The sequence below is a fragment of the Lolium rigidum genome, chromosome 6 (genome assembly GCF_022539505.1).
Source record: "Lolium rigidum isolate FL_2022 chromosome 6, APGP_CSIRO_Lrig_0.1, whole genome shotgun sequence".
NCBI classification, from domain to species: Eukaryota; Viridiplantae; Streptophyta; class Magnoliopsida; order Poales; family Poaceae; genus Lolium; species Lolium rigidum.
In genome coordinates this window covers 17,668,456-17,676,183 of record NC_061513.1, presented here as the reverse complement: position 1 = coordinate 17,676,183, position 7,728 = coordinate 17,668,456, and positions in this window count along the sequence as shown.

The window sequence follows — 7,728 nt, the reverse complement described above, 5'->3', positions numbered from 1 at the left end:
GAGAAGTAAGCCTTCCAAAGTCCTATAGAACATGTCATCTCCAATAAGGACGTACTTCATGGCCTTATATCTTATCCGTTTAGGTGCCCCCCGAGCCGAATCCTTCAAGTAATTGAAGATATCGGCTCTCCAATCATCCGGTTCCAATGCATGTACCTGGACCTCGGCTCCGTCTTCTACATCCTTGTAGCCTGACGCTATCTGTGCAAGATCATTGCCTCGGAATTTCGTGATCTTGGAACCCAATTGAAGTTTATATACTTAAATTGCGCCATCAGCTCACGGCATTGCATCCATAACGGAAAGAGCGACTCGCTCTCGCACTTGTATTCCTCCGTGAGCTGGGAAATCACCAATTTGGAGTCTCCAAAAAGTTCCACCGCCTACGCCCGGCTTCTAATAGCAACTCCATTCCCTTGCGCATGGCTTCATACTCGGCAACATTGTTGGTGCAAGGGGTAGGTAACCTGATGGAGAAGGAATATGTTGCCCGCCGGGGCGACACGATTAAAATGCCGATGCCACAACCACCATCACAAACCGATCCATCGAAAAACATAGCCCATGCACGTATAGACAATGCAGCTATATCAGTGTTGATTCGCTCAGCAATAAGATCGGCAAACGCTTGTCCCTTGACTGCTTTCGCAGGCTGATACCGGATATCAAATTCCGATAATGCAAACATCCATTTACCGAGTCGGCCTTTCAACACAGGAGCCGACAGCATATGCTTGATGACATCCGATTTGCAGATAACGACAATCTCCGCAGTGAACAGGATGTGGTTAAACTTGGTGCATGTAAAAAATAGGCAGAGGCACAACTTCTCGATCTCAAGGTACCTCGTTTCTGCATCCAACATCCTTCTGCTGAGATAGAAAACGACTTTCTCCAGGCCATCATAAACTTGCACCACCACTGAAGCAATGGAAGTGTCGACTCATCGACAAGTAAATGTAGAATGGCATGTCTTGCTCGGGTTGGCACCAACACGAGTGGCTTCGTCGGATACTCCTTGATCTCGTCGAACGCTCACCGTTGTTACGCCCCCAGTGGAACTCGTCATCAGATTTAATCTTCACCAGCCCCATGAACGGCTCAATTCGTCCTGACAGGTTGGAGATGAACCTTCTGACGAAGTTGATTTTGCCGATGAGGCGCTGGAGTTCTTTCTTTGTGGTAGACGGCTTCATTGTTCGTACTGCCTCCTAGCTTTTCAGGACGATCTCAATTCCGCATTCATGAACCAAGAATCCCAAGAATTGACCGGCCGAGACACCAAAGGCACACTTCTTTGGATTCATTCTCAATCCGAATTTTCTAGTTCGGTCTAAGACGTGTCGCAGATCCTCCAAGTGTCCTTCCACTGAGACAAACTTAACTACCACGTCATCGATGTAAATCTCCACCAATTTGCCGATTAGATCATGAAAGATGTAATTCATGGCTCTTTGGTACGCTGCGCCGGCATTTTTCAGGCCAAACGTCATGACTACATATTCAAACAAGCCCACCGATCCTGGCACTCTGAATGCAGTCTTGTGTATATCTTCTGGAGCCATGAAAATCTGGTTGTAACCGGCATTGCCATCCATAAAACTTAAGACCTTATGACCAGCAGCCGCATTGATCAATGTCTCTGCTACTGGCATTGGATACTCATCCTTTGGAGTGGCACTATTGAGATTCCGAAAATCTATGGCGACGCGCCATCGGCCATCCTTTTTCTCCACAGGTACGACATTAGAAATCCATTCAGCATACCTGCATGGCCTGATGAACCCCGCGTTCAACATTTTCTCGATCTCTTTCTTGACTTCTTCTAAAATTTCGGCCTTCATCTGTCGTGCTCTCTGCTGGAACGGCCGAAATCCTTTCTTCAGAGGGAGTCGATGCTCGATGATGCTCCGGTCTAACCCGGGCATCTCTGTGTAATCCCAGACAAAGCAATCTGGGTACTCCTTCAACAAAGCTATCATCGGGCCCCTCAGATGCGGTTCTAACTTTTTGCTGATAAATGTTGGTCGTGGCTTATCCCCAGGACCAATGTCGATCTCTTCTAGCTCATCAGCCGATGTAAACCCATATCCTAGCTTTCCGTCGCCTGCTAGATCGATGCTGAACACAGGCAAAACGTATGGAGAGGATAATTTTGGCCGATTGCTGGAATCGGCCTCCTTTGTAATTGCATTGCACAATAAAGGTTTACACATTATCTGTACTCTACGACTACGTGACATGCTTGAGGTGAGATTCTTGCTTTCTATTTTTTGGGGCCGATCGCAGGGATCGGCCTTGCCACGTACGTCTGCCGACTCTGGTCTTGCTACTCGGTCAGGCCGGTGGATAAAACCAGCCTCACCCCGTTTTTTGTCACCTCGATGCGCTCACAACCGTCTAAGTGAACTCCAGAGATCGGCTCTTGGTCGTTTATGTCCCAAATACTCATGTCAGCTGCTGAGATCTCGATCGAGTCATCTGCATGAACGACCTCCACTTCATCTCCATCCCACTGTATCAAGCATTGGCGCATTGTGGATGGAATGCAGCAGTTGGTGTGAATCCAATCCCTCCCTAGCAGGACCGCGTAGGTGCTTTTGCTGTCGACGATGAAGAACGACGTAGGGATGGTTTTTCGGCCGACGGTTAAGTCCACGTTCAGAACGCCTCGCGCTTCTGATGCCTGGCCGTTGAAGTCGCTTAGTGTGACGTTGGTCTTGATCAGATCTTCAGTAGAGCGTCCCAAACGCCGTAACATGGAGTATGGCATTATGTTGACTGCCGCTCCCGTGTCGACCAACATCTTGCCGACAGGCTGCCCGTTGATATATCCTCTTAGGTACAGGGCCTTCAAATGTTTGTAGCTCTTCTCTTGCGGCTTTTCAAAGATGACTGGCCGTGGGCCACGGTCCAACCGAGCTACCGGCACTTCTTCGATCCTTGGAGCACAAAACTCCGACGGAAGTATGAACACCATGTTTGTGCCAGCCGATGTCTTTGCATCGGCTTTTGCTTGTTTAGGGCGCCACTCCTTCTTTGGTGGACGTGTATCCGCCTCCAAAGTTTGCTGAATTTTCACGGCCAGATCAGGCCGAGCTTTCCTCAACGTGTACATGTACTGCGCTTCGGCTTCCTCCAAACTACGTAGCCGTTGCACTCTGCGCTTTTGGGAGTGACTGAGTCCATCAGGGCACCACCTTGGCCGGTGGTATCTATCTTCTTCTTCGTCATCTGACTCCTCACAATCTTCCCCTTGAGATGACTCAGCTTTTCTGCTCTGGGATGGGAGAGGCCCTAGACGCCTGAATACTGAAACGTCTCCCTTGTCCTTCTTCTGCTGTCTGCATTCTGGGCAGTTGTCGATTGTAGGCAAATCGGCTCATTCCTGAATCCCAGCAATGCCTGAAGAACGGACAATCCCAGTGTCTGTCCACGTCTTCTTGTTCCCTTGACCTCCCATAAGCGCGGAGTTCATATCCCTCGTCGTCTCTATCATACCGATGAGATTCTCTGCTGTCTGCATCAGACCGACGATATCTTTCGTCATCTGTATCGTATCGCCGACGTCGGTCGTACTGATGCTCATACTTGTTAAGGAGGTGTGCGGAAAGTGGTCGTTGGTACCGCACGCTTCTCACTTGTTCCTCGGTGATGTACCGTTTATCCTCATGTCGGTGCCGGTCGCGCGGACCGGCCTCCTCCTTATCCTTGCCACGGGAGTGACCGTTTTCTTCTTTGTCGTTGCCGTGGTGGTGCACAGGCCCTGCCATGTTAATTCCAAATGAGAAACCTGGCTGACGCTGCCCTGGGTGACCTAGCTCCACCATGTTGACGCTAGGGAACGGTTGCGTGTCCACTTTCATGGCAAACTGACTAAAGATCAAACGGCCCCGTTCTGTCGCCGATTGGATCCGCTGACGCAACTCTTTGCAGTCATTCGTGACATGGGTGAACGAATGATGCCACTTGCAGTATGGTCTCCCGTTCATCTCTTGCACCGTAGAGATTTTATGGCCTTCGGGTAACTTCAGCTGTTTCTCCTTGAGCACTAAATCGAATATCTTCTCAGCTTTGCTTATGTCGAAGTCAAACCATTTTGCAGGCCCTTGTGGTTTCCCCCATTTGCAGGACACAGGGACTGCCCTCCGAGCCCATTCAGCCACGGCAACTTCCTGGTCTTCAGGGTCCTCCACCTCTGCTGTCTCGACCAGGGTGACCGGGCGCTTGATGAACTTATCTTGGTACAACTCTGGATGGCGCTGCTCATACGAAGTTAACTTCTGGACCATGTGCGCCAGTGAGTTGTACTCTGCTTGTAAAGCCAGATCCTTGAGCGGCGCGGCGAGGCCCAATGCTGCTAGCTCGACTACTTCTTTTTCATTCAAACGAACCGGATAACATCGGTTCCTAACAATCCTGAAGCGTTGAATGTACTCTGACACCGTTTCTCCTCGCTTCTGCCGCACCTGCGTGAGATCGGCAATGCCAGCTTCATTGGCCTCAGAGTGATATTGCAAGTGGAACTGCTCTTCTAGTTGCTTCCAGGTCCGGATTGAGTCTGGTGGCAACGATGTGTACCACCCAAAAGCTGGTCCAGTGAGAGACTGTGAGAAAAATCTCACACGTAACTGGTCTGATGCTGAGATCATGCCCAGATGTGCCAAATATCGGCTTACGTGCTCAATTGAGCTAGATCCTTCTGACCCACTGAACTTTGAGAAGTCGGGGAGCCGATATTTGGGCGGCAGTGGAATCAAATCATATTCGTTGGGGTACGGCTTGGAATAGCCGATTGTCCTCCTCTTTGGCAGGATGCCAAATTGGTCTCTCAAGATTGTACTAATCCGTTCCACTGTTTGTGCTACAGGTGCCGAACTTTCATGACTCGTTGCGGTGGCATATTTAGCTAGCCACGCATGTTTCTCGGCATCTGCTCCAGAAACTCCTCCCAAGGAAATCCCGGCCGCTGCAACCTAGTTTGTGCGCGCGAAGTTTTTGCAGTCAGGCACGTATGTGCACACATATCCATGCGGGGTCTCTTTGGGCGGCTCAGACAGGAATTGGTAATCTCCAGGATCACCTCCAATCTTGTAGACGACGTATGCCGGTGAAGCCTGTGGCTCCGGAGCGGCAAGCGCGAATGGCATTGGTGGTCTGGTGTAGAGCGGTATTTCTCCCTGGTGAGTGCCTAGGACAGGTCCTGACGGAGAGTACTGGTGCTTCATGATTTCTTGAATCACGCGAACCGCAACACGCTCCAGAGTGTTCACCAGGCTCTCAGAATGACGGTGCAAAGAGTGAGCCACCATGTAGTTTACTTCCTGATGCAAAGCTCTGGTGCGCTCCTCTGAAGGGAGAGACAGGTCTACCCCGTCGAGAACGCCTTCAGGTGAGAATCCCTTCCACCTGATGCCATGTGAACGGGTTCTCTCGAAAGAGCCGATGAGATCGGCTTCGAACTGCGATTTGAGCTCATCATAATTCTTCTTGTGATCATCAGTGAGCTCGTCGTACGTGACTGGTTTATCCGCCATCTCAGTTGCAGATGTTGACGCCATTGTTGTAGAGTGTCCCACCGAGCGTGCCAGAATGTGTTGCCTGCCAAAACCCACCGGCGGGCAACATGTAGAGCCGGGAGGCTCCCAGGACTGCTGGTGGGCCCTGGTCCCTCGGGCGACGGCCCGCAGTGCTCTGGCACACGTCCTGACGGTCGCAAGGGCGTGCCACCTGACCTATACCTGGTCGGGAAGGTGTTGGATCGCTTCAATTAGTTTCCTGCATGGTAGACACGTAAACATTAAACGAGCCTCGATCGGCTCTCGGGTTACCCTATGAGATCGGCTCAAAGAGCCGATCAACCCATGGTTCATGATGGATATGCAATAACATGGGGTTTCTTGCTTCATCAATAGCCAAGCTAAATCGATCTACGACAGCTTAGGGTTTTCACCGCATAACCGGAACATCCTACACGTGAGTTGAGCCCGGCGGATACGTAAGATAACGACAAACTAACCCAAAACGAGGCCTAAAAACCAACACGGTGTCGATTCCCGGAACATCCCTTCTTGGATCGGCCAAACCGTACCTTACGCCCTACTGGATCGTTCAACCCGTTTGCAAGGCCTAACCATGCAGATATCAAACTAATCCTTGAAGAACAAGGAACAACTATAACAGATCGAATCTACTAAACAAAGATGAAGCAGGGTGCTGCCCTTACACCTAAAATAGGTGTAAGGACAGCTAGATATCTAGATGCCGCACAGCTACGTAAATACATCAGAAAAGCATCGATGCAAGCCCTAAAACATCTACGATAAACAGTGTTACTCGCCATCAAAAAGGCTTCAGTACGAGCAACACCAAACAACGAATAAACAGATATCGCCTAGATCGCAAGATGCGATCTAGGCATCATGATGCTTACCCGGAAGAAACCCTCGAAACAAGGGGTGGCGATGCGCCTGGATTGTGTTTGTTGTGAACGTGTTCGTCCTCCTTTCTCAATAACCCTAGGTACATATTTATAGTCCGTGGACTTTCTATCTTTGGAAGTACACCTAACCGTGTACGAGCTAAACTCTATCTCTTAATTCTAAACTAAGATGCAATCTACTATAATACAGATACACGGGCAATCTAGCCCAAATCCTCGTACGAGGCCGATTCAGAAACACATTACGTGTATATCCTTCAATCCCATCTCCATCACGGCCCATCTCCTGATTTGGCCAAAATCCGGTGATAACACCATCACAGACGTTGTGGAGGTGGTCGAGGCGGCCGAGACCGACGCGGAGATCGTCATGCCGGCGGCGGTCGATGAGGCGGCAGCGGAAGCCATAGATCGCTTTTATGCTCTTGATACCATGTAAGAGCATCTCTAGCAGATCCCCCATATCTGCCTGGATACGCGGCGGCGGGCCGATATGGGGGTTTCAGTCATTTTTTGGGCCAGACCAGACCCCGCATCGGTGGTCTGACCCGGAAAATTGATCCAGGCCGCAGCCCAAACCGCCAAAATACCTGCATATATAGCGGTCGGCGAGGCGGATGGGGGCCAAACCCCATTAGCTCCTCCTCTCCGCCTCCCGACGAGCAATCGAAGCGTTCACGTGTAGATGGAGCATCCCCACCTCCCGCCGGCGACGATGGTGGCAGGGCACGGGCACGGGGGAGGCTAGGTAGGCCGCGGCGGACGCTCCACCGAGCGTGGTGGGAGCTCCACCGGTCCTTCCGCTGGCGAGAAGACGGGGGCGGAGAAGATAAAGTCGGAAGCGGTGCGCATCCGCGGTAGCTACCGCTACCGGAAGCACGGCGTCGCCGCGCCGCCCGCCTTCGCCAAGCGGGAGTCCAACCGCTACCGCCACGGCCGCGCCTCCTCCCCTTCCGCGGCGTCATCGTCTTCGAGCTCCCGCCAGCGCCCTTCGGCGGCGTTGGTGGTGAAGATGGAGGAGGACGCCGCCGAGCCACCGCGGCTCCCACAGCCGCAGTTCGCCCGGGGACTACATCGACGACGAGCAGCTGAAGCTCGTTCTCCCGCAGCTCGGCGTGAACGCGGGGCTCGCGCCGGGCGACTTCGTCGAGGAGCGCGACCTCGACATGGTGGTCGGCATCATCTCGCGCTCGAGCCAGTGCGACGCGGACAAAGCCGGGTGTTCCTCGACCTCGGCAGCAACACAGAGTGACGCGGCCGCTCTGACGCGCCGCAACCATGGTACA